Source organism: Aythya ferina, assembly GCF_964211825.1.
Source record: "Aythya ferina genome assembly, chromosome: 5".
Classification (NCBI taxonomy): domain Eukaryota; kingdom Metazoa; phylum Chordata; class Aves; order Anseriformes; family Anatidae; genus Aythya; species Aythya ferina.
In genome coordinates this window covers 14,578,729-14,606,035 of record NC_140301.1, presented here as the reverse complement: position 1 = coordinate 14,606,035, position 27,307 = coordinate 14,578,729, and the positions used below count along the sequence as shown (strand labels likewise).

General features: G+C 35.6%; 1 protein-coding gene across 13 annotated transcripts in view; it reads right to left on the bottom strand.

Moving 5' to 3' along the window:
- The window catches only part of LRRC4C (leucine rich repeat containing 4C), a 510,287-nt gene that overhangs the window by 302,432 nt on the left and 180,548 nt on the right, over positions 1-27,307 (bottom strand). Inside the window, exon 1 of one of the 13 annotated variants that reach the window (XM_084519868.1) lies at positions 2,497-2,642. The exons of the other annotated variants lie outside the window; for them this stretch is intronic. The gene's annotated coding sequence lies outside the window, so the exon portion shown is untranslated. Of the gene's footprint in view, positions 1-2,496; positions 2,643-27,307 lie in introns of those variants that run through there. 13 annotated transcript variants of the gene reach the window in all.

Sequence of the window (27,307 nt, the reverse complement as noted above, 5' to 3'; positions counted from 1 at the left end):
ACAACTCAAGTAAGGACTCAAGTAATGCTGCTAGAGTGAAAAAGAAAAATAAAAGTGAACAGGAATTATTTGGTAATTGTTTTAAAATTAAAGAAACTGAAATAACACTTGTTTGTAATCATCAGTGTTGATTAATTTTTCTTTTTTTGGGGTGAAGAAATGAACTAGGGAAATTTGTCAGTTTGACGTACTGACAATTAAAGGGAATAAAAGTAAATGAGCGAAACAGAGGTATGGTCACCTTATGCGTACTGCATTTAATGCAGAAAATCTGAAAGATGAGGAAAGCCATAAGAATAGTTTTAGGAATTAATTGCATCTCTACAACAGATACTAGATTCTGTGTTTCTTTTCCTTCATACTGCCTAATGGGGTCAGGATGGAGAAATGCTGGTAAAAAGAATGGGAATTGACAGTAAAAGGTGAGACTAGAATTAGTGACAGTTGTCATTTCTCAGAAGGCAGGCATTGAAGCATTGTGGTTTTGAATATTGCTTTCTTACAATAACAGCAGTTACGATGAGAACAGAAAGTGTCAGACCACTTACAGTACAATAGTTGTAGCACAAGTAGTCAAATAGACAAATGTTTTAATCTCTGTAGTTTTAAGGTTACAGTATGCCAGTATTTCTCAGTGCCAAAACTGTAAGGGCATGAATTATGTATTGTCAGGAACTTTTTTTTTTTTTTTTTTTTTTCCATAATGACTAACCTGTGTTCCTGGCAGTAGCAATACACAAGAGAAAACTGTGATCTTCTAAGACAAGCTCAAATTCTCCGAGTAGAGGCAACCAGTTTCAAGACCTTGACAAAGAGTTTTCTGACTCAAAGCTCAGGTACTGCAGCACAAAGACTTAAAACACACACCAGAGCTACAAAGGTGCAGTAACCAGCTGGTGAATACAACACAGGGGATGCCAATACATTTACTTCATACCTCATCCTTTGAGCTAACCTTTTAAAAGGTACCCAGAAGTTCTTCTTTATCTCCTGCTCATTACAAAAGTATTTATCTCCTCTTACATGGAAACCTATGGGCACTGATTTCGATACTGAGAAGAACCAGAAATATGTGTATTGGTGCTGTCTGGTCGTAAGGAGGGTGACTGAGCTCCAGTCACAGGGGGATGTTGCTGAGAGTCCTGTTCCAACTGTTCTGATAAGATTTGCTAGAACATAGCTCCAAACCCAACCAAGATCAAACCATCAGCTATGCAGGCTCTAGTTTGAGAAGGCTGGTCTTTTTTTAGTTTCTCTCTGCTTGACTCCAACCTTACCAATACTTACTGCTGACCCATACTGTTGGTTTCCTGTATCCACAAGTACTACAAAACAGAAGAATTAACTCAGCCGTAGCAAACACATCGTACAACAACTACATCATGCTTGCAACAATTTTCATGTTCTAATTTCTCTTGTTACTCTAAATCTTAAGCTGAAAGACAATGTTGTAGTCATCTGATCTGGCTGATTACATCACTCAATGATTATTGCATTTATACCAAGACTATAATGGAATGTACTTCTTTCAAAGGAAAATCATTATCACTGCAAAGACACAAAACCATAACTTTTATACCTACACACTCATATCTGAAAACAGTAGAAGAAAAAACAAACAAACAAAAAACCACCTCCTTTCTAAAAAGGTATACTTTGAAATTTCAGACAACCACACAGAAAACTGATACATTTTCTACCAGTTCAGTGCTGGAGGCACAGAGGTTGTAAGCAAAGAACAGCACACCAGTACTAAGGACTTGCATGATTTGAGTGTAATCTCTCATGTGCATCTCTACATGCATTGCCTCTAAGTGAAGAAATGCCTACTCAAACTGGTAAGGACCGTAAACTGAACAGCATTTAAGCACTGAAGCAATCAGGAGAACAAAGCAACACTTGCTTCCTCCCACCAGACACCTTACTTATTTCAGCAATAGAGAGCATAAAACACTGTGAAGGAATCACTGTCCTCAACAACAAGGGGAATACATAGTTTGGTAGGAAATAAAAGGCAACAACAACAACAACAACAAAGCAAACTGTTTTTTTTGTTTGTTTTGTTTTGTTTTTTGTTGTTGTTGTTTGTTTTTTAAGTGTATCTTCTCACACTAAGAATATATGAAGAAAAAACAGACATTTATAGAAATAACTCTTTACGAAGTTATAATAGAAGAATGAGACAAATGTAGGTTTAATAAGACCTAAAACCTCATGTTTCAAGACTGAAGTTAATTTCTATTAATTAAGAGCAATGGAGACAGCCAAGAACTCCGTGAAAGAGTACATCATTTCAACATTTCTTGCATGTTATTTTCAAGAACCTTTACCTGGCTACTCTCAAAGCTTGAATCGATGTGCTGTTCTGAGTAAACAACCAGGAAGTATTCTGAAGAATCCATCATAAGTGAATCATAAGTATGCATCAGTCATAATAAAATGTAATTTTCTAGGTAAATGTTAAAAATAACTGCATCTTTATACCAGAGTACTTACCAGGATTTCAAGTTCATTCATCATAATAAACTCCTTCAGCAGAAAAAACAAAATTGCCAAGGAGCACAAACACCCCGATCTCTTCTCATCCAACACAAACGAGAAGAGAAGCAGCAAATGGAAGTGTTTGATTTTGGGAGGGATTCCTTAAGAAGAAATCAAAGCAGCACAGTCAGTTACAAAATGGATGGGCTGTATAGCATTCTGTGGAGGTTATTGCTCCTGCAAACTGACCTAACTTTCCCAGTATTGAGAGACACCACATACCAGATGACCATGTGCTGCTGGCCTCAGCAGTGCAGCAACAACTAATTCATTACAAAAGGCTAGAACATTTATACACAAGGCAGACAGGCTAATTCAGCTCCTGTGCTACTATCTCTCTGGTCGACACTGTCTCTAAGAATATATTTTCTTGTCTCTTGACTAGTACACTGATGGGATGAACATAAAAGTTATGAGAAATCTCAGTGTCCTGCAACCTAATAACTTTTACCACTGCTAAGATTTTTCTTGAGTCCACCTTAATTTATCATTTTTAAAATTTCCTTCTATGAAAATACATTAACAGTTCTTACTGGAAGCAAGTAACACTAACCTGTTTGAAGGTCAGGAAAAAGACTTTCAGCTTAATTTTATATCCCTAGTAACGGCTCCTTAGCCAGCTATATTGCTGATGGTAATTGACAGTACCCAAAGAGCTGAATTTTCAGTTCTCTAGCTCTCTGTGAAATACCTTCCAATGCAACAATTAATTGAAGCAGAAATAGCTCCGACTATACCACTTTGGTTCCTGTCAAAACTATACTACTTGAAAAAATCCCACCAAAAAGGCACGTGATTCAGAATGAATACAGTATTACAGGAACAGAGCACACATTATGTACATTACAGAGAGCTTCAGAATGTGCTCTACCTTAAAGGGAGTCCACAAGAAGAATTTTCATGCAAGAAAAGCTGAGAACTAGAAGTGTAAAGAGAGAAAAAAATCAGTAGAAGATCTAGGAGAGGTTGGAAGTGTTTCCATGATGATGATAAATTGGGATGCTTAGAAAAAGTGTCTTGAATTAAAAAAGACACAGCAGTCCTGGCATACAGAGAGCCACAGAGGTGATCATCTGGCAGAGGTCTGGAGCTTGCAGTCAGGCCCAGCAAATAACAGCAGATGACCACTGCTGACAACAAAAACTAAAAGCGAAAAAGAAAAGAGAAAAACCAAGCAATCTGGAGTTTGTCAAAGACTGCACAAAAGAGGTCTAATCCAACAAAGAGAGCAGCAGCTACTGAAAGCAGTCCAATCTGTTATATCCTGAAGAATGATTATGTCACATCCAGGATGCACATTAAATACTTAATCTGCACTGTCTGAAACCATATTTTTCACTCCACAGATAAGGTCCCAACTATACAATTCAAGACAACAAATACATAAAAGGAAAACCTTCTACTTATTTTCCTATAATTACCACAGATAACTAGTATTTTTTTCTAAAACCCTCAAATGATGGGGAAGAACAGCTCACAAAAGTACACAGCAAAAGCAAGAGATTTTTCCTAATCAAAAAGCAGGAGTGTTTCTGAATATGGAAGAAAAAGTAGTTCAGGAAAGAAGTAGTGAAAGATGACAGCACTGTGTATAACCTGTTTCTGGAACACTGTTACTTCTAAACAAACAGCAGGGAAATTTATTAGAAGATGACAGCTGTGGCACTGAATGGCTTTCTCTAACTTGATACAAGGTGCTCAGCAGCTCCACTTTGCATCTTCCCTAGCTTCCACATAATTACAACAGTGAAGTTCTGGGAAGAAAAAAAATACACATTTTTATTTCCTGTATCAGTCATTTTTTCCATGCAGCTTTGAGACAGTTTGAGTTATTTCACTAACACAAATTCTAACTTACTGTATAATTCTGACCAAGTCAGTGCTGCCACAGGGATGAAAGAGAGAAGTGAACTCCAGTAGAAGGTGCTTGGAAAGCACAGAGGTACCAGCTAACTTCCTTAAATGAAGGCAAACAACTAATTTAAAAAGCAGAATAATGCAACTAAAATGTGTAGGTTCTAAGCTAACTTTACAATATCAACCTACTGAAAACAGAACACAAACAGCATCCAAAAATACAGAATTCGCAATTAAAAAACAGTAACAGAAAATCATGTGTAAATTCTGTTTAAAAACAGAATTTTTTGTTAGTTTATTTACATACAGACACTGTTTAAAGGTGAAATACTTTGGTGTGTCACAGCATCCAATGATTAAAATGCAAGTCAGATGTAGAATATCTTTATTCTCAACTCTAGTAAGTATTCACTGTGCTCAGCAATTCCCTGCCCTCTAAAGTTAAAGAAAACACAAGAAAGATTCTTTTAAAGCACCCAAATGCATTAGGAATGTCAATGATTTTTTCAATACAAAAGATTCTGAAGACAGAGAAGCATTTCATAAAATTTAAATGAGGAAAAAAGAAAAATAGAAAATTGGAACAATTCTCAGAAACTTCATTTTGACACTTATACAACCTTTCTAGCAAAATTTTACAAAATTGACTCAATTTTATTTGAATGTCACTTAGTATTCCAGTACAAAATTGTTCTGTCAAGGGAATCTACGAATAGAGAGAAATGTTTGGGGGAAAAAAATAAAAGAAAAAAAAAAAAAAAGAAAAGAAAAGAAAGAAAGAAAGAAAACTTAATGAGTTGCTGGATTCCTATTATATCTTTTTGAGTGACTATAAAGCTCATTATAATAGATGAATTTAATGCAAGACAGGAATTAAATTAAATACTTCTACCCAAGACTATATAAAAGGAAGCACCAGCCAGCTGAAATACTCGGAATACTTTTTTGTTAAAACCATCATCAGATTTGCTGAAAAGTATAGAAGCAGGTTGCTGGCAGTGATCATCTGTAAGAACTGCTCCATCAAGACCAGTCCCTGAAATCACAGCAATTAAAAGCACTGGATCTAAAAGGATGCACTGTATCATGTGACGTGACACCACGTCATGTCCCCCAATATGCTGTAGCAAACTTGAAACACAGAATAAATAGGAAAACTCGAAAAAAAAAAAATCACAAAAGCATGAAAGATCAAATTTATGAAAAAACAGTAGTCTATAACATCAAAATGACTCTCGGAGGGAAAAAAATACTCTTCAGTAATTGAAGTAAACCTAAAATTAATACACCATATCTATTTGTATAAATTAAATTGGAAGACCCAAATATTATCCACTCCATCTAGAATTATATCACATTAATCACAAAATCTATTCTCTTTTTTTTTAAAAAAAAAAAAAAAAAGAATTCATACAAAGATATCATCAGTCATTATACATTTCTCGGTATTGCTCATATAGATTAACAAATGGTGCTAAGGAAAAAAAGAAATCAAGTTATGTTCTAAAGCCACTGTAATATTTATTTTAAGGTAATTTAGGTTTTATATTACCATGTTCTTCAATGGGAAATGAAAGGTGAGTAGAAAAAACAAAAATGACTGTTGATAGTATTTTTGACTGCTCATACCAATTTGCTAGCACAAATGCTTTCTTTATGCGTAATAGTTGATTGTTTCATGCTTATGTTTTCCAGAGACGTGAACTACCCTATAACATGAAGAACTGGAAATGTAAAGACATTTTTACTAAAAAGAAAAAAAAAAAAAAAAAAAAAAAAAAAAAAAAAAAAAAAAGAGAAAGAGCGATGTTCATAGAATGTCATAGCACCTCTAAAAGGACAGACTGAAAAGGGCAGTAAGATAAGAGCAATAAGGACAGCAGTTCACCAAACTGATAGAATCTGCAGATTTGAGGCTTTAACTAAAAAGCCAGCCTTCCAATGTGATAGCATATATTAATCTATCCTGTTCAAGTAAAGGATAAAAGTGTTCTTACTCCTTTCAGCAACATCTCCTTAGAGAGTTCTGACAGCTTTGTTTCTAAGAACTGGAAATGTGATGAATTAAGTTGCTTATTAAAAGATGTGATCAAATATAGAAAGAAATTGGTAAATACAGCTCATTGTGAACAAAAATTAAGTATTAATCATATATACTGTAAACGGATTTTTTTTTTTGTGGTTTTCTACATAGTCATCTGTGTTTTACTTTGTTTCTCTTTCCTATACTACAAGTTATTCAAAGACTATACACCAGAACAATAAAACTGAACTAAAACATGACAACTAGTACAAGTAATGGGTATGAAATAGAAGACATCGAGTAACATCTTCCTCAAATTTTCTGTTATGATTTTAAGTCAACCCAGTAGAAATCCTGCAAGTAAGAACTATAACTACAATGTTCCACTGCATACTTAGAAACAAATGAAACTAAAAATTGCCACAAGAGCACTGTAATAAAGGGTCTATACATATTTTTGAAACTTCTTGCTCAGTGAAATTATAAAAATAATTACAAGGAAAAAAAATAGGGCCATACCTTTCATTAACAAATACGTGTGTGTGTATCAACACATAAGACTCCAATCTAGAACTCAACAAAGCATTATAAACCCTAAAACTTGGCTAAATTATTTTCTAATTATTCTATGCTGTTACCTCATTAGAACTTTGAAATTCAATACTGCACTTTCACAAGAAGTTCAATGGCAGTATGAAGCCATATAGTTCCCAAAACATTGCTGTCCGCTTTGATGTCAATAAATGCAACTCACATGAAAAATAACTGAAACTACATTTGCAACATTGTGAAAATTCCTCCACATTTATATAGTGAAATCACAAATGCTAAGACATTTCAGAGAATGAAATTAAAGGAAATTAATTATATGCTAATGTACACGTAAGAACCTTCATATGTTGTGTGGCATCGGCATCCTACAGAATCCCACTGACATGCATAAGCATGATACTATGTGCAAGATAGAGACCGTGCTGAGGAAGTCATAAGCAGATTGAACAAAAATATCAGTAGCAGACGTGTCCAAGATCATCACACGCACAGAAAAAAAAAATAAATAAAAAAAATAAAAAATCTAATAAGCAAACTGAAGTCTTAACATTTTTTTATTTTTTATTTTTTTTTTCTGAATACAAGTGCAAGTGCCTGGCTGTTCGTGAGGCACATCATATAGCTCTCCAGAATTAGTCTCCATAGAGCAGAATTTGTCCCACATTAAACCTACCTATACAGCAGGAGGTTTTGTTTGTATGTTTTTGTATTTGTGTGTGCATAAACAGTAATTTTCTACATAGCTGACAGTTGTGGTGCTATACTAAGCAGAACCAAATAATGCAGGTTATGATGAGGAACAAGAAAGAAGTCTACACAGTCATGATGCAGCTAACTTTTAGCAGTTAGTCCCAAAACGCTTGTTTTTGGTTTTGCTTTTGAAACTATATTTTGCCATAAAATAAATTCTTTCTTTTTTGTCCCTAGCTGTGTAGCATGTTGTTTTAATATTGTATGTCAGGAATAATTGCTGACATACAGCCTTAAAGAATGTATGCCATGACCCTCACCGTTCGCTCAGGGAAGTCTGGCAGTATGCTCTGCTCTTCCAGATTTATGTGCAAGTATAACAGGAGAGAACATACAGACACTTAAGGATCTTCAGATCCCTTAAGTGTCCATCCACAGAGATAGGATCACAGAAGATCAATCTTTCAGATTGTGCTTTATATCAAAAAAAAAAAAAAAAAAAAAAAGCAGAAAGAAAATTTCTTAGGTGCCAAAGTAGCCATAGTGCTTACAGGAAACTTCAATAAGCAGATGTGATAGTCCGCGTCACTTGTAAGGTGTATAAGGCTTATTAACAGATTTAAGAATAAGTTTATGATGCACTAGCTTCTGATACAAACTTTCACATGAATACAGCACTAGGAGATACTCATGATTCATGACCAGATTACTGCAGACAGACATGTCACAATGTGGAATCTGAGGACTCTGTTCTCAAGTACTGACAAAAGATTCACCAAAAATTAAAATTCAAGTACTTGAAATGAAGTTTTAAACATGCTAGAGATTTTACACAGGGGGTACCAGACAATTCCATCTAAATCATGCATTAATCTATCTAAATAGAAAGAAACAAACTTCACTTTTGAGTCAAAACTGACATTTTCACTGAAATATATATATATTTTAATATGCAAGCAAGATAGTACAACTAGAGCAAAGTATGACAATATAGCACAACAAGAGGAAAGTAAAGCTTAATTTCCTTTGAGCAACTTAAATCCTAACCTATGATTTCGTTGGTGGTGATGGTCAGCGATAACATCTAAAACCAGAAGAACATAACCAGACGTCTAGATGTTGCACTGTGTTAGTAAAGCTAGTAAGAACTTTCACAGCTAGGACACTGATTTACAAAAGAAGCTAGAAAAAAAAATATATGGATCCTAGGATACATTTCTACCTCAAAAATACGAAGCAACAACATCAAAACAGTTTTGTCCAAAGCACTGCATATATTGATATTTTTGTAATTCAAAGTATGGCAACTATTTCAAAACTTTGTGTAGAGATTTAGAAGTTCCTATTGTTGATATGTGCCTTATTGTCCTATCACAGAAAGGCATACATGCTTTACCAAAAATCTACCATAACACATTTATATTTATGTATGGGTATAAAGGTATCAATTATTTATTCAACGAGTATATTACATGTTTTATATCTGTAGTGACTAAATAAAACTTAGACAATAGTAACAATCAGTGACCGCACACCTCTAAATATGTGCATGAAGCTTTAATAACAGGAAAGTCAAAGGAGGGTGGGGAGAAGGAGGTTATGGTCAAGTTAAATTTCCAAAATAGTTAATACTTGAAATATCCCTCTCATCAGAAGATATGATAATTTCAGGATAAACAAAATAAAAGCATGGTTAATTTAAAAGTAATGGCTAGGATAACAATAATAACAACAATAATCAGTCGCCACGACAAATAGCATTACTGAGTAGGAAATTAAATAAGTCAACGCACTGGTCCTGAGACTCATTAACACTGCACGAACATCGGTTTGGAACAAAAACAATCCAACTCCCTCCCCCTACCACACTTTCTAGAACAGAACAAGAATGAAAAAAATACTGTAATACAATGTACTGTAAGGATTTTCATAGCATTTTTGCTGCATAAAGCATTACCAAATTAAATCTGGAGAAATTTCAAGTGGAAAATAAGAAGAATTGTATGATACGCTTGCATGAACATGCAGATTTCTTGGGGGTGGAGGTCTCAGTTTCATAAACAAATGTGCTTTTCACTTCCACATAGAATATCCCACAGTTAATGCTTTAGTTTTCATTTCTTAATGGCATTGGAAAGAGAGGTCGTGTTTTTAATCGGGGTTGGGGGAAGTGTTTTATTGTTGCTTTGGCAGCAACAATCGTTTTTTGCTTTCTTTTTTCATACCCTACAGTTGGCCAATTTTAAGCTTTCAGAGTGGACAATCAAGCTTCCCCTCTTACACATCAGTGACTTGTAAAAATAAAATAAAGTAAAGGGGGGGGGGGGATGAAAGGGGAGGATGAAATCACTTCAAAATAAATTTGCTTTAACCTACATGTAAGTACATTTTAGGCTTTTATATAGCAAACCACAGTAGCTGACTGGATCCAGTAGGATACGTTTCCACAGTTATGAGTAAATAAAACTTGTGATCCAAATAACCCTTACCTTAAGGTTAAAAACAAAACAAACTGTACCATATGGTAGGATTTCCAGTAGAGTGGAGGGTGATGTCTTTTTTTGTGCTGTCCCTTTTTACATCCCATTCCAAGATCTCCCATGAAATTTGAAGAGGCAAACTGCCAAGTCTGTTCTTTGCCACAAAAAGTCTTATGACTTCAATGAGAAGCAGCATGTCCACAAAGGAGTAGGGTCTGACACAATATCTGTCTACATATAATATAATTATAAGGGATCTTCTAACAAAAAAAAAAAAAAAAAAAAAAAAAAAAAAAAAAGCAGAATTCGTTAGCTACTAGTACTGAAAACACAACTTTCTTTTCTTTCCCACTACAAGACAGACACAAATTGTGTCTGTGTGGTGCCAGGTGCAAACTTGATGATCCTTGTAGGTCCCTTCCAACTTGGGATGTTCTATGATTCTATGAAACTGGACCAAGTCCAATGAAAGCCACCAAGTTGGTCAGGACTGGGGGCTGCAGCACTTGCCCTGTGAGGAGAGGCTGGTGGAGCTGTGCTTGCTCAGCCAGGAGAAGAGATGGCTTTGGATGGAACGTTCCCACTTAGTATTAGTCCTGCTTCAGGTCATTTAAGACATTTTCAAAAATGCCTTTTTTATTTACTCTTCTTCATAGTTTGTGGTAATAATTAGAATATCTTGTGTATTACACAGCAGTTTCCTCTTAATGAGTTAGGCTGTATTATCTTCTGAACACTTCTTAAATATTGTGTTAAGAGAAAATTTAAGCTGTTGGCAAAAAAATGAAATCTTGCTGCTGAAACACTCTTTCATCTGCATTGCAAACTAGCAGCTAAGAGCACGTCTTCTTGAAAACAATATAGAGAGGCATGGAAATCCCACAAGCTTCAGGATGAGGTTATTCTTCCATAAAATCCACGAACCTGAGCCTGAAGCACAGCTTTGTGCCACATTAATGTTCTCATTACTTCCACAAACTTGCTAACAATTATGAAACATTAGAAATATTATTTCAAAGTCTCTCTTCGAGCTTGAAATTGTGTCTGTTGTGCTTTACAACTGCAGACTCCTAGTGATAGTTACATGAGATCTCAGTGATAAAATAGGCCTATGTGTGAAGGAGCTGCTAGAATTCACACGCAGAAACATGGGACCAAGAGTTATGATACACCAGAAAACACACCGACTACGCCACAGATCATCTGAATTGTTTCTCTTTCAAGACCAAGAAACTATGACAACTTGTTTGAATCAGAAGTTTAAAAAAAAAAATCCTATTTTTGAATTGAGTATTTTAAATATGCTCAAATTTGCTTATAAATACTTTTCTTAAATACCATTCTGAAAATATCAAGAATATATTGAGATAAAAACTGGCATGAGCACACATTATTACTATAAAGCAAACAACTTTAATAAAAGATATTCTAGGAAGAAGACCTTTATTGTTATCCACTTAATGCTAGCTTGCCTGAAATTGTTATCAAACTGCCTATAGAAAGTTATTCTTCTGTTCTAGCTACAGAAATTACTTTGATCTTTCTGTTGCAGTTTCTGTTGCATTGGGGTAATCACTCTGGCTGACAGCTCTGCCATTGGTAGGGTGGACATGTAACGATGACAAACAACTATTTTCTCCGTTACCATGTAGGTCTCACAAAATACAAGATGATCACATCTTGTATTGGCTGTATGTGACATGCTTCTAAGTGTGATCAAGACAGACCAGCTGCCTGCCTAGATATTTGCTTTTCTCCTCTCTTCGCAGCAGTGATAGTTGAACAGAGCAGTAAGATATTACCGGTGCTTTCCTGTCTTATTTTGATTTTTTATTTGTTGAAAGAGAATAGAGTTTCAAAATCTGACAAAACAAATCAGTTTGGTGGCTGCAATTCAGATCTCATTCAGGTAGCAACTGCATCAATAAAACCAACAAAATTCAGATATGTGATATTTTCCTTAGGAAACTGCATTATGATAAACAAAAGAAGCAGGTCCCTGCTCTCCCACTGAGGTTTCTTCACTTCACAACATTATAACACATCAATAGAGCTGTCTGAGCACCTGCCTGTTGTTATGGGCTATAAATCCCACAGAATTACCAACCACTCCAACTTCGTTTCAGTAAAGGTCTGTTACTGATTAAATGCTCTATGTTTCAAAGATTGCACCTTCAGTCAAAGACACATAGAAACAGCAAAGCTAACAAATCAGGCATGGAAAAGTTTTAAAGACAATTTCTCAGGGTTCCTTATGCTCCTCAGGTCACTGATACCTTCAAAATATGTGAATTACCATGACTGGAAGACTGGAATCAGGGGGTGTTATTTTCTCCCAGGAGAACTCCTGCAAACTTTGAGCATATACCAGTACTAAAAGAGAAAAAATCTCTACTGTGCCATGATATATTCTACATGTCTTACTTCTAGCTTCAACCTTTTTCAGATTTGAATTGTGGAGCCATAGTTGCCTTTTTTTTTTTTTTTTTTTTAATAAAGAACAATCTAAGAATGATCTCTTTTTTTATGAACATGCTTGAAGATTATAATTATATTGCCTCTTAAACATCACGTTGAGAAATTCATCAGCCAATTTCTTAAGACTTCCACCAGTAACATTTCTGAGATTGCAAGACTTGCTTTAAACTCTTCTCCAAATTAAATCTCATGGATATCTAATCTGGACATTAATACAGTCTTAATAAAGACTTTAAAATGCCATGTGAAATCTTTGCTATTAAAATAAATTGTGAACAAATATAATGCTGTTGCCTACCTGTCATATACTAAATATAAAGAGTGGAAGGAAGGTAGAGATGTTCTCTCAAATACTGCTAAGTGGCTTGCATTAATTTCTAGTATTTCCCCAGCAATTACTTCAAGTGATCATACATACAGTTTTACGTTCAGTATTTCAGTAAAGATATGGTAGACAGTTTTACTTTTCTTTTTTTTAAACAATGCCTGTGCTATCAGAGGTTTGTATTCATAAATCAACTTCCACTTCAATATCACTCACTCACCTGCTATTTCCCCCTTCCCTGGTTTATTTATTTGTAATTTCACATGGAATCTCATACACATGTAGTATGAATTACCTCTACCAACACAAAGGATGTGTGTTGATGGTAAGGCAAGTACCTACTGGATTACAGCTAGAATACAAAGTTCAGCTGGACACTTGTGTTCTCTTTTAGAGCTTGTCTCTGATGGGGTCTGTTCCTAGAACTGTATGTAATTAACAAATGTCTCTGCAATACAAATATCTACTGAAGTTCAATTCTGACCTAACCTGCCCTGCCACATTAATTGAATTAAAGTGGTTCCCTGGAAGGACATTGTTTATTGACGAGATGACCTAACCAAATGTTAGCCTGGCAGGTATCCATAGTCAATATGAAGCCATATAGAAATCAGGGGGGAAGCAGTCAGCCTGAAATTTCCTTCCCAGTTTCTTTTGAAGTTAGGCTACTTCAGCTCTTAAGCCTTTTGAAACACTTGTAATACAATCCACACAAAGGTTTGGTAAATATTCTGTCATTTAGAAGCCTGCATCTGAATTTCCTGAAAAGCTAATGAATTCAGCTAGTAAATATATACGTTCACGCAGACGCTGATATTGCTAGGGCCTTCTCTAAGAAAAAAAGGTGCCTACGATGAAAACAGCAGTGGTGTAAGGGGTGATGCAATCAAGCTTGTAGGTGTTTTTTTTTTTTTTATTTTGTCTTGCTTGTTTTTCTAGTCTTCTCAGGAAAAGACACAGGACTTAGATGAAAGTACCATGTCCATCCTGAAAACATGTGCCTGTGCAGAGATGCATCCAGAAAGGGTCTCTCTCCTTTGACCACAGGATGCTGTTTAACAACAACAGAATACAGCAAAAATATATTTAAGTGTCTTTGCTCAAGAAATTACAAGTTTGCTTATGTCCGAGAAAAGATAATAACAGAAAGCCTTAGATAAACACACAAATTATTCACTCAAAAATACTAGGAAGTGGAATATTCTCAGCAAGGAATGAAAAAGACAATGAATGTATCTAAGGTGATCACATACCAATCCAAAAAGTATTGGAAAGCTATTCAGGCCTCAGATAGGACCTAGTCTAGTCACTTAGCATTACAAAATGCAGCAGATTCGGTGACGAGACTGTGTGAGAGAAATTCTGCAGAGCCTCCAAAGAATAGTGCCTTGTGATAATGAAGAAATTGAATTAAATAGCTGGCTATTGGGAAAGAAATACTGTGTAACAGATTGCTGAGCAACATATAATTTCTTATGACAATTTTCTGATGTCTGTCTTATTTTATGACAATATTTGTACATAGCACAGGGGTAGAACCAGAGGAGGGCAAACTGTTTCTATGTTTGGGAACGAAAGAGAGATGAAGAGTTTAGGATTTAGAAATAAATTTGATTTCTCAGGAAAAATAAAAAATAAAAAAAATAAAACAATGAAATGAATAAGTGCTAGTGATTTCTTTCTATGACAAGATAAAAGGTTTTATGGAGATTTCGTATACTATCATTTGAGTTCAGGGCTTTGATACTGCCTCATCTGATATGCTCATAAACAGGGGAGAAAGCACAGCCTGGATGAAAACAGATTAGCACAGAGGCAAAGCTGCTTAGAGAATGATTCTCGGAAAGTTATTACCAATGCCTTCTCATCAAAATGAAACAATACATCTATTGAAGTTCTCTATTGATTCAGGCCTACTTAGTGTTTTCATTAATGATGAGGATGCTGAAATATAGAACATGACAGCCAGCTGGAAGGACACACCTAGAACTGGAAGTTATCTTGACGCTGTGGAACTATGCTTTGAAAAAACAGATTGAAGCAAATTGCCCTTAAATGTGGACAATGTTGTGAACCTAGAGCCAGTAACCTTCTACATAAATACAGCATGGAAAAAAAATGTTTCACAGAAAAGGATTTGTAAGTTTTTTATGGCTTGGGAGCTAAACATAATTTTATGCTGCTATAAAAGCAGTACACTACATATTTGGGATGTATCTGGCAATACTCAGCCTGTAAAAGTTAGGAAATTATCCTTTACTGTACTTATCAAGGTTAAAGCCTCACATAGAAGTGTCAAATTTCAGGCATTTCAGTGAAGATGAGGGTCAGCTGCAGGTAGTCCAGAGGAAACAACAGTAACAAAAATGGAAACTATGACTTGAGAAAAAGAAAGAAGGAAAAAATGAGAAAAGAGTGAGACAAGGTTATGATAAGTTTCCAAATACTGAAAGAGCTGCTGCAAAGAGGATAGCATGAATCAATTTTCCATGCCTAGGGATTACATGACCAACTGTAACAGACTTAAACTGCATCAAAAGGAAGAACCAAGTTAGTCCTAAGGAAAAAAACCTAACCGTGTGGAAAATAATACATTAAAATATAATATGGAAATCGGGATGGTTCTATCCCTGGAATAAGTCCCTTCAGAGAGACTTTGGCAGAGCACAGACATGGGCTGACAGAGACCTAATGAAGTCTGACAAGGGCAAATGCAATGTCCTGCCGCTGGGATGGAGTAACCCATGCCAAGTGACAGCCAGCACATTGAGGAAAGTGATTATTTCCCTCTACAACAGGGAAATAATCCCTCTACAACAGTGAGACTCCACTGTAGTCCATGCGTATTTCTTGTATAAGACATGCTGATGTACTGAAGTGAGTCAAATATGATTTGGCACCTGGAGCATGTGATGTACAAGGAGAGGCAGATAGAGGCAGAGGTTCAGTCTTCAGAAGAGAAGGCTAATGGGGCATCTTGCTGCTGTCCTCACCGCCTCATGGGAGGGCGTCAAGAAGAGAGCCTGACCCTCCTCAGCAGCGTGCAAGAACAGATGAAATGAAATGAACAAAAACTGCAACAAGGATAATCTCCTTAGATGTAAGGGAGGAAAAAAAAAAAATCACCTGTCAGACATCGCATCTGGATGCCCAGAGAATTGTCACATCTCTAACTTTGGAGATTTTCAAAACCTGGGTGAACAAAGCCCTCAACCAATGAATCTAAGCTGGCCACACTGTGGACCTGTGAACTAAATGACCTCCATAGGTCAGAACATTCCACGGGTTAGAGTCCTTCTGAAACAGCATCTATCAGGAATGACATAAGTATACTTGACTGCAGTATCTTATGCCATGAGGGTGACTACATTACCTTGAACAATTCTGTCAGCAATATGATCCTGTAACTTTCCACCTTGCAGGAGTATTTTGAGGATTTATCAGTTGTGAGATGCTCAAACACTAAGCATGCATTTTCACAGAATGACAGAATAGCTGGAATTGGAAAGGACATCTGGAGATCATCCAAGTCCAACCCCTGGCTCAAAACACAGTCAACTACAGCAGTTTACTCAGGACTGTGTATATCTGGTCCTTAGTATTTGGAATATCTCCAGGGATGAAGGTAGTATCAAGAACAGATGACTGCTTGTAGCCAGTTTAGCCTGCTGTTTTGGAAGTTCAGATCTCACAGGGTCAGTCAAGTTTGCATAGCACATATTCCTACCAAATTCACAGGCATTTAAAGATACCAAATAAACATGCCACTGGAACTGTGGACCTATCTATAAACCAGGAAAATGCTTACAATGGCCTTAACTCATTTTTATTTTATTTTTATTTTAATATATATATATATTTATCGTCATCACTTGCAATAACTATCCAGGGAATTTGCTAGCTTTCCTTGGCACAGCTGGAAAATCTATCTCAATTTTGCCTTACACCACTCCTTTCCCTGTACTCGGCATGCGGTTATTTGTCATAAACAAATAAATTAGCCTTAACAGTTATGAGTACACAGACTGCTTTCAATTAGAGGTGGCACCTTCAGACCCTGTTCACTCAGCAGCAGAAGGACGGGAAAATATTTCTGTTATTGAACTCCTTGGCACTGCCTTGCTTGGGGATATTTATTTTAATAAACACAAGGTCGTTATGCTAGCATGAGGACACCACAGGTTCCCCCTAAGTGTTACTCTTTGATTACACGTTATCCATCTTGCTATTGTATCTCTGGCTGAATTTTGTCAGCCTCAACTGAGCAGCTCCTGTTAAAATTAGAAAAAAACCTCAAGGGAGGCCATTCTCATAAACAGAAGACTGTAATTCCGGACAGTTAGCAGACAGCTCCATATGCAGTAACAGCTCCAGCTACCTTTCTGCTGCTTGCACTATCAAGCACCTGTCACCTCACAGTACGCTGCAAGAGTTACAGCTAAGTCTGCATACTAAGGACAAGGTTGCTAATGTCTTATTCACTTTTTTTTTTTTTTTTTTTTTAACACAAAATGAAATGTAGAAATGTAGATGATGATGGTCATTAAAGAGTTTTTTTTTTTTTTTTTTTTTTTTTTTTTTTTTTTTACAGCTAGATACCTTAGAATAACATTCTGACTAAATCTAGAATGAACAATTACAGACTATTTTAAACAATCCTCTTTTAGTAGACTGATCAGTTGACCAGTCAATGACAAGGTTTTATGTATGTTTTGGGGTCCACTGCCCCACTACCACCAAGCACCAAATTGCTACAGTGCAGAACAACAAAAGCACTATGATGAAAAATTCATACACATTCCTACGAAACATGGTAAGGAAGATCACTGTACCCCCAGTGAAAACAGTTTCTTTGTTCTATCTTTTCAATGCCAGTGAATGGCAAACTTAAGGTTCTTAAAAACATCTCAGAAAGATGGGAAGTCCTCTATCAGTGGTGAAACAACAAAATACATGTAGACTTTTTCAATATTTGGAATGAAAAGGGAAGAAAATAAATAGGACACTGAGTGAGGAGAAACAAACAAACAAAAACCTCCCAAGCCTTCAATTCCGTTAACAAATCACTTAATAAAAATTGAGCTTTTTTCTGAATACAGAGACACTGTTGCTCTGTATTTTAGAAAATATAAAGGAAGCCTTGTTATCGGTTTAGTGGATGAAATTATACTGGCCTAACAGATACAAGCTGTGATTGCCTTCACCTGTGTGTTTTATGCCACAAAGCACAATTCTGCTGTTTGGTTAATAATAATGTGCAGATAGAATACTGCTACTTCTGAGAATTTTTTTTATTTTTTTTTTTTAATGACTAACCTAAGGAAGGTTTGGAGAAGAAATTATTTCAAGCTGAACAGCTGCAGTACAACATATGGCTATCTTCCTGTTTTACATTCACTTAAATAATGTAGTAGTTTAACTCAAATGATAGAAGAATAGGGTTTATTTTTTCCCTCTTTAATACTTTGATTATTAATCAGAATATTTCTTCTATAATTAGAATTAAACTTCTAATATTTTTAGAAAACATGTACACCTTACCTGCATCTAGGACCTACTGTTGCATATGGGGACATTTTGGAAATCACATAGATAATGCATGTCTGTTTCTTCAGGATAAGAGAATGGCAAAAAATTCAGTCACGGCAATGTACAGGAATGCAAACACACTTATGCTCCCTACAAAAATGGGCAGTAATTTGGATGCTGCCAAAACTAATTAGTTTTCCTGTTAACTCTGCTTTTTATGTTAAAAAAAAAAAAAAAAAAAAAAAAAAAAAAAAAAAAAAGTGTAATTCAAGAAACAATTATTATTCACTTTCAGACTGCCAAACACTATGGAAATATATTTTCTTTGTTACAGCAATGAACTCAAGAGTACCTGTTTTCCTAATATTTTCTAGTTGTTTCCTCAAGATAAATTACTTGCTCTGTGATTTTGGTGAAGACAGGCAACCAAACTCACATTTTCAAAACCCATCATTTTTCCTAAACACCCAGCTCAAAACCAGAATCACTTTATGCTTGGAAGACTGGATGAACATGGACAATTCAGTCACAGAAAAAGTTTCTTGGGGCTCTGTGCTAAAAAGCTACTTATACAAACAGGTTTAAGTGCATTTCTTTCAAAACTGAACATGTCCATTTAACTATGCTTACTGTTATGCTCATTTCACAGTGCCCAGAGCATCATCCAGAGCAAATACAAGCCTGTGGTGTTTGCCATCAATTCCTACTTCCACCTGGTATGTTTTTTATTTCTACCTGGTATTCAGGTCACTTTCTGTACTTAGAGCACCCTAGGTACAAATTGTCCTCTCAGTAACCCCAGCCATACAAATTGCTTTGCAGTTTGCCTTATTAAAATCTCCTTTATTATCTGTTGTGAATTTTCCTTTGTGTCTGAAAATATTCATTATTAAAAATCTCTTCTGAGTCACTCTTACACCATATGTAAAGCAAAATTATCTTAGCATTTAGTGGCTTGTTGTGCCAATTTTGCACATCCTCCATCTCCACTATGTATTATGCAGATACAATCATTTTTTTTTTTTCCTTTTGTTTTTTGTCCTTCCAGTTCCCACAGGTCATTCAACTGTTCAACTGTTTTGTAAAACAAAACCTAGAAGACCTGAAAAATAATAACAAAAATATAAAAAAGAAGCAAGTGGTTATGTTAACATTCGTTTTTTAGATGTAAACATATTACTTTCTTTAGTTTGCTATAGGCTTTACTACAGATCATCACTACACACATGTTGAACCTGTCTGGAAACAGACACCCTTCTGGCAGACATGCTGCTTGGCATCTGAAAGTCCCACAGATGTATTTGTCCTTCAGCAAGGAAATGTCCTATTTCAGGTTCTGATTATTCTTTGCAGGGAGGGGAAAAAAGGAGGGAAGGAGAGCATGATTAACTCTTTTTGAACTGCTGTACTATAAAAAGAGAAGCCAGAAGCTTATATTAACTGGGATTAAAAATTAGAATTAAATGTTAAACTGTTCTATGTCTGTTCTTATAAACTGTTCAATAAAACATTTTTAATGCAGTATTAACCTATTCAACTACTTCATATTTGGAAACTAAAAAAAATAGCTTTCTGAATGCTTAGATCACAAGCTTAAACAGCGGGCTTCATTTCTGATGATGCCATGACTGAAGTGCATCTCTCCAGTGAAAATCTCCATCTCAAAAAGCAATGTAATGCCTTATTTCTTCCATCCTCCTCCTATTGTATACTATCACTCAGTCTTAACTAATGCCCATGCTCAGTCAATGATACCATGCATTTTCTTTGAGTAGATTTGCCCCAGGGATTAATTTAACCACATTTGGAAAAGACTTTAATATCATCAAGCACTAGGTGTTGCATAAGGAGAGGGAGGGGGCACCCATTGTTTAATAGAAGTTGGAGATTTAATAAAGAAATCCTGTGAGTAATCACATTCTCAAATACTGCTGTGCATTTTCATTTAATAGCTCCAAAAGTAATTATTATATAGCTACCTCAGTGTTTTGGAAAACATAACATTCAGCTATTTTGTGATTGCATGTTATTTTTTCATATCAACCTTGACACTTCAAGAGGCCTTAAAATATAATGAAAAGATCAGAGATCCTGTGATTAAGCTGAAGAGAAGCTTGTGCTTTCAAAATTCAGCATTCAGCTACATCATTTAATAGCTCTTCAGAAAATTTTAGATTAAAAGACATTTAATAATAAGTATTTAATCAATCAGAAAAATGAACCATTCCCATTTCCTTTATTACACATTATTACATTCAAGCATCACCAAGAACCTCTTTTTGCATTGCTCTATAGAGCACATCACACATATCAACACAATAAACACAATATCAGCCTGGAGGTGTTCTACCAGAGGGGAAGCTCTGGTGGAACCATACCATCTCCTTCCTAAAAACAAGGAAGCAAGGCTCGAGCAAACTGCTTATGCTTTATGCCTTTCATAGCTCTTCCACACAAAGGATGCACAGACAATTATTTGAGGACACAATGCACACCACAAAAATTAGCTCGAAATTAGGACTTGACTAAAAAAAATCTGGATACACACATGTTCTCATAAACACACACACAAAAATTTATATTGCAATTCTAGCCTTTTTTTTTTTTTTTTTTTTTTTTTAGTTACATCTACCAATGTCTAATTCCACTTAAGTCTACACTAAGAAACATGGCATGGAGCTTGAATTAACCTCCTTTGTTCCCAGCTGCACAACTTCCACAGAAAGACCTACTTCAGGCATCTCTACAGCAACCCAAAATCAAATCAGCAACCAAAAATGGTGTTTTCAACCCAGTATGATATTTTATGAATTAGCAGCAGTGTTAAAACTTGACATTTTCAGCATTGAAGTACAGACCCTTGGAAGACAGTAAGGAAATTACTTGAATAACTTGGAACTGCTGCAAGACAGTAATGCATTAACACAGAACCTAAGTATCACAGAGCATTGTTGAAATCTATTTGCTTAGTACCAGCTGAAGGAAAGACATCTCTCGCTAAAATTGGGACAGCAGAGGAATAGTATGAACTTCATTTCATTTCCGCCAATGCGCTCTTTTCAACCAGCAGGGTAGGCAGTAGGGGCAATGCTACTTGATGCTACTACTAGGCAAGTGTCACGGAGCAATTCACCTGCTACCAGTTCTTGGTCGTTCCAAGTCTCCTCCAGAGTACTGTGATAGGAAGTGACCTTTTCAGCCCCACAGAGCAGCTGTCAAAAGGTCTACAGATTTCACACAGGCTGTTATCTGTCTGTGACAGAGCTGAAAATTTAGTCAGGTATCAGTAATCCCCTGGCTGGCATCCTAACCTCTGGACAAACTCTCCATGACAGCAGAAACAACACAGTTGTTCATTGAACCAGACAGCAAAGGGTGAACACCACAAACATTTTGCAACTGCACTTAAAAATCCTTTATCTTTTTGTGAATCAAGAAGACACTGACCCTTCAAAAAGGCACACTTCTGTTCCCGTGGAGCATCCCAAGAGACAGGAACTTATGTGCAGATGTGTGTAGCTGTCCTCACCTGCTCTAAGGGGAAACTGACTGTAGTAGACTGTAGTTGTTGGGGTTTTTCCAATACCCTGGAATCGGCAAACTTTGTTCAAACTATAAATCAAATGTCACCTCCTCATTATGGATGGGATAACTGCATTTGGGCACACAGGTAGAAATATGCTAAGACACTATGAGATGAAATGCTTTTATTTACCTTACAGGTGGTATACGATAGCTTCTTAATAGCTTGTTTGTGAAGTTAATCAATTTTGCTTTCCTTATTTAAATTTTTTTTTTTCAATTATTGAATTGAAACAATCATCCTTCTGCACAACAGAAAATAAGATTGATATAAAGATAGTCTGTAATGCCACCAAGTCAATCTGAACCCCAACCCTTCATCTTTTGCTGTCAATATAGTTAGTTTCCCAGTGAAAATAGCTGATACTGAAATTTCCCTCCTACAGCTCAGACATATACTACAGATGTAGTATGGGTTATGAGAATGTTTGGAATGGAATAAAATATATTAATCTTACATTACACTTTAATAATTTATGTCATGATTACTTCTTGGAAAAAAATTAAGACATTTAACCTGTAGAGTGGCAAGGACAAACCTCTGTCACTACTAGATCTTTAAATCTGGATCAATAAAGACAAATTTGATGTATTTTTACGTGTATTCTTGGTTCCACACACTGAGAAGCTGAATCTTCACACCTTCTATATGTTTACTTTTAATAACCTCTCTAACAGCTTAATCTACAGCCCTTGAAGTCAGTAAGAATCTCCTAGTAAAGGAAAGATAACCTCATATTTTGGCACAGACTATTCACAAGTGTACAATAAAGTCATTATAATGCAACACTAAACCTTAGACACATAAACAAGTTTAAAAGTCTAAACTTCCCTGAAACCACTGTGAATTTCCCTTTTGTATACGTTCAATTATTACTAACTCTAATTACATTACTGTCTTAAAATGCTCTTTAGGGAGACCTTCCTCTGTTATCAGCAGTTCTGAAAGTAACTGAAAACACTGTGTGGATGTTTATTTGTGAAGCACTTGATGCAGTTATCCTGTTGCTACAGGCAACGAGGCCTGTCTCTTTGATAGAGCTTGCTTTTAAATGGTTGCTAAATTTCACTTTTGCTTGCACTTTACACCACGCTGCACTCTGCTTTCTAAAAGCTGATGTGCTTTCCACAACAATCCATTGCTAATAAGAAATCTTCATTTTACACCTCTAAAGGAACATAGCAAAGAATACATGATCCAAAAAGAGGGGGATTGAGGCAAAAGAGATATTGCATTTCCTGGATTTGGCATCATGTAAAAGTATGAAGTAGAACTGAAAGTTTCTCATAACGGAACATGGGCTATTCTTCTTGAGATGATTCTCTTCGTTTCAGCATTTCTCTGTTAAACTGTGGATACCTAAATATTTGAGCTGAAATGTTTACCAGATCATTTGGACCAGCTATTAAATTCTTACAACCTTAAAATTCACTTGACAAGACAACAGGGAGCTCTTTAGGATTCAGGTCAATAGTTAAACACATCACTATTATCTCATAACAGGAGATAATTCTATATAAAGATTTTTAGAGAATCCCACATAAAACATTAAACATTTAATTATTATTATTATTATTATTTTTAATATTTATAGAGTCCTGATGGTATCATTTCTAAGGTTCATGGTATCATGAATTCTAAGGTTCTCAGCAATTAAAATGATGATCCAGTCTAAAGGTTGGAAAATTGAAGAAAAAAGCCTATTTATAGAACTGAACTTTTACCTTAATAACACAAGTTAGTTTAAAACCTATGAATACGCAGTACCTTCAGATTAAACCAGAATTTATTTCAAAACTTTCCCCTCCTATAACCACATTATGAACAATTCACATTTAATTTTAAATATTTGAAGTTTTCAAGGTGGTAAAATCTTTCCTAAGCAGTCACAGCTGAATTGAAAAGATTGCTAATTACTGGAGAAGAAATAATATTGGTGTTTGAGTTCCAAGCTACTTCTAGGTTTGTATTACATATCATTAATACAAATGAACAGCTTTAGATTTACTATTAGATTATTTAGATTTACTATTAGACTATTTAGATTTACTATTAGGTTTACTGTGTTCTTTCTACAGCCACTGTCTGAAAACACTGACAATGGTAGAAACAAGAAACTGTGTGTGCCCTATATCTATATCCCCACTCAGTGATTCAAGCAGTGTCATCTACAGGTGGCAATACTCCAAGACCAGAAAAATAACTCTGACAGGTCTGAACATCACCGTTAAGCACACAAACACATTGTCTCCAAAATAAAGCAATGGATAATAGGCTTCTGATAATTTTGGTGGGGGTTGGTTTTTTTTTTTTTTTTTTTTTTTTTGGTTGGTTTTAATAATTTGTTTGCTTTTTAATATTTCTGCTGAATGGACTGTGACCTGGGATTTGCACTCTGGTGCCACAGAGTCGATGCATTTCAAATCTTCTTTTGATTTAACCAACTTGTATTTTGTTACAAATTAATAACAGCAAAACTAAGGAGCTTTAATGCCATCCATCCTTCTCACAGAAAATTATTTTATTAATACCTTAAGAAGTAAAAATATTTTTAAATAAATTCCTAGGAAAATATGCTGTAAAAATAAACTTTTTCTTGAAAGATATGCCAACAATGCATGGCAATTCACATTTGAGATAGTGCCCTCTGGAGAGGATCCCTTCAGTTGAGCCCAGTTGGAGCCCAGTGCATGTCCTTGGGATGCATGTCCTGACTAATTTCACAAATACAGAACTTAACAAAAATGGAGAAATAAAGATATTACACAATACCTAATTCAGGTAGTTAGAAGTTATGAGGCAGGCCTCAAAACACCTTGAAATTCATTAGGGGAAGGGAGAAGGTATGGTAACTCTTCAGTCAGCCTCACCTTTATTTTGTCAAATTGATAATCTCACATGCATCTGAAAGTTCGACAGTAGCTCAGACCCAACTGTTATGAAAAGACAAATATACCACCCAAACTGAACTGCCTTTAACTAGAAGTAGGATAACAGTACTCGTAATGCCCAGATGAACTCGATACTGAAATGCCATGTATGCACAGCAGAGAACACTTAACCAGGAGTACAAAATACGACAAAGCAATGAGGACTGGTGAAATACATCGTATAAAATCACAGAGAAATGATCCAAGAATTAGGAACACTCAAGCAGTAACTGACCTTTTCTATGTGACATGTTACTGATATTAATTAGCAAAGCTACGAAAGTCTTTATGATGTGTGGAAATATCCTTCTTGTTTTACACTGAGAAAACTGAGTCATAACAGGTTAGAATCTGACTACAGTAGTATCAGAATAGCCCAGGTTATACTTTTATACTCAGGCTTCTTGTGCTATTATTACTTAATATTTGTTACCAAGCCCTTGCTTATACAACACAGATTTTAAAGGATAGTTTAAATACGAATAGTTCAAGTGAGGTGATCAGAAAAAGCAAGATGCTCTTCTGGACTGTGAATTTTATATAAAGTTGAACATGAAGATCCCTTTTCCTAGCCTGCATATTGAAGTATGTATTAACTATGGAAATTCAATGAAAGCATTAGCACATACTATTAACTTCAAGTTAATAAAGCTGCAGATGAGAATTCTAACCACTTATGGAAGAGGAATGATCATATATTTAAAACAAGCCCTTCAAAGAAGCAACCTGATTTTAAAACAAAACAAAGAGCAAGATAAAGGGGAGAATAAAAGCTTTTACAGAAAGAGCTATGAATCACAGCAAGGACAGGAGGACACCGGTGGTGCTATGGATGACCCAAATGAAAGGTGCCCAGATGGCTTTGAGGTAAATACGAGTTAATTTCTGGCTACATAAGCTTACTTATCAATAGCAAGACATGGAGTGAGTAAGCCTACTGCACATCCATCATTCACATTTCTCCATTTCATTATAGACCTAAAATGCACTTACAATACGTCAAGCTGAAAAAGCTCTTGGCACGAACCAGATAGGAAAATCCATAAAAGATCAGACATGAGGAAATGCAAAAACATAAAGAGCTGGTGAAGTGTCTGTTCGTACCAAGTGTTTGTTTCCTTTTCTTTGGAGAAGGAAAACGCACCGTTTTGATTTTAAAAAAAATAAAAAAAAATTAAAAAATCCACAAATACACAATTTCTGTTTTTCCTTATTATTATTGAAGACTAGTATTAAAAACAAAACAAAAAAAAAGCACACAGAACACTTAATCCTCCCTATTGCCCATGCAAGAGATGGGCAAACATACAGACTACATTTGTCTACAGTCTATAATACTTCTCTTTTTTGCTTCCTTGCCTTTTATCTTCTCCAGAATTACCATGAGTACACTTCCATAAAACTATGCAGATTAGAAGAGAATATTCTATCAAAGAATAAGATTGATTTTCTGGATTAGCCAGCAAAACCCCAAATAGTCAAATTACATTCAGAAATAGTAAAAATACAATTGAATACAAAGATATCTTAATAAATAAATTACATTCTTTCTCCACATTTTGGAATTTTACATAAATTCCCTTTGAGCAGTTAGACCCAAGCAATCTTCCCCTTTCTCACAAACTTCTGTACCCCCGGTGAACACAGAATGATTTTATGTGAGTCATAACATAGAACCATCATCCTTCTTCATCCTTTTCTTAAAGAACATTTTATTTTATTTTATTTTATTTTATTTTAGTATAGAGAGAAACTCTTTATCAGGGAGTACAGTGATAGGAAAAGGGGTAATGAAGGAGGGTGGTGAGGCACTGAAACAGGTTGCACAGAGAAGCTGTGGATGCCCCATCCCTGGAGGTTTTCAAGGCCAGGTCGGAAGGGGCTTTGGCCAACCTGATCTATTGTGAGGTGTCTGTCCCTGACCAGCCCAGAGGGCTGGAACTAGCTAGTCTTTTAGGTCCCTTCCAACCCAAACCATTCTACGTATCTCTAATTTTTGTCTCAACATAGATGCTTTCATTTCTTTGATGCAAGATTTGTTAAGGTTTTATAAGATCTTTATTCCCATTCTAAATGAGTGGATCAGGGGAAGATGATCACGATAGAATTGGAAATAAAACAGATTTATTTATTTTTTTTAACAGGCACACACGGCAACAACAAAGTGAGAAAACTACATCCCTAGGGAATGTAAACCAGAAGAGAAAATGTGGTTTGCAGAAAGAGAGATGCACAAAAATGTCCTTCTTCCAAAAGGACTTGATCTGATGCTCATCAAAACTGAAAACGTCGAGCCTGCAATCGTTCTGGAGTGATTAA